The following is a 1,042-nucleotide window of genomic DNA, read 5'->3' as shown; positions in this document are numbered from 1 at the left end:
CTGAGGGATTGTGTGAATATGATTTGGAATATGATGACGGGGGCATAGATTTTGTCGGGTCCACTTGCTTTGTTTGTGTCCAGTGCCTCTAATAGTTTTTATATTCCGTCTGTTCTGTTCTAGAATCAGGATGAGTGTTTTTTTTTGGGGGGGCATGTTCGGTGTAATGGGGTTTTCTTGTGTGAAGGCAAAGTGGAACGGTGTATTGAATAGATGAGCTTTGTGTTCTGGTATGGTGATAAAAGTGCCGTTGTGGTCTTTAAGAGCAGCTATGTCAGTGGTGTCCTGTCTGCGCGTCTTGAAGAATTTTAAAGAAATTTTTAGGGCTGTATCTTACGTTGTCTGTGAGATATTTACTGATGTTTTTTTTTTAAGATTTGAAATTGTCCCAGTTCCAGGTGTGTTGTATGATTGCGCGCGAATGTAGAACCTATTTTCTTCGATGTCGTCTGCATAGACCTCTGGAGAACCAGGGGAGTGTGTACCTACTAGAAGGTGTTTTTCTGTGGAATGTAATTTTTAATGAAAGTGTGTATGAAGTGTTTCAGGCTATTACAGTTTTCATCAGGAGGTCGGTAGTAGGGGTCAGGAGGTAGGAATTTGCCTCTGTAAGTCGTCATGTATCGTCATGGAGTCTGTATCGCCTCTAGAGTAGAGCAAAATAGGCCCACGTCTGCGTTTCTGTCTAGTCGGTCGGGGGTTTGTGACAACAAGAACGATGTCGTGGTCACTTAGTCCTGGAACAACCCCGGTGTTTGTTATGTGGAGTGTGTTGCTTGTGAGGAAGATATCTAGCGTGTTGTTCTGAGTACTGTTTGCGAGCGTGCGAATGTATTTATGATGTCAATGGAGGTGCCGCGTATCTGGCGCCTGTTCGTGTGGGGGATATTGGGGTTTGGGACGTCTGTGTCAATGGGGTCAAAAGGGGATGTAGAGGTCGATGACAGAGACGTTAAAATCACCTGCGATCCAAATGTGTTTGTCTGGAGTGATGCGAGTGAGAGATGTGAGTAGGTTCTGTAAAATATTCTGTGTTAGAAGA

The sequence above is a fragment of the Penaeus monodon genome, chromosome 15 (genome assembly GCF_015228065.2).
Source record: "Penaeus monodon isolate SGIC_2016 chromosome 15, NSTDA_Pmon_1, whole genome shotgun sequence".
NCBI lineage: Eukaryota > Metazoa > Arthropoda > Malacostraca > Decapoda > Penaeidae > Penaeus > Penaeus monodon.
The sequence above is the reverse complement of the archived record's forward strand: the minus strand, read 5'-3'. Positions refer to the sequence as shown.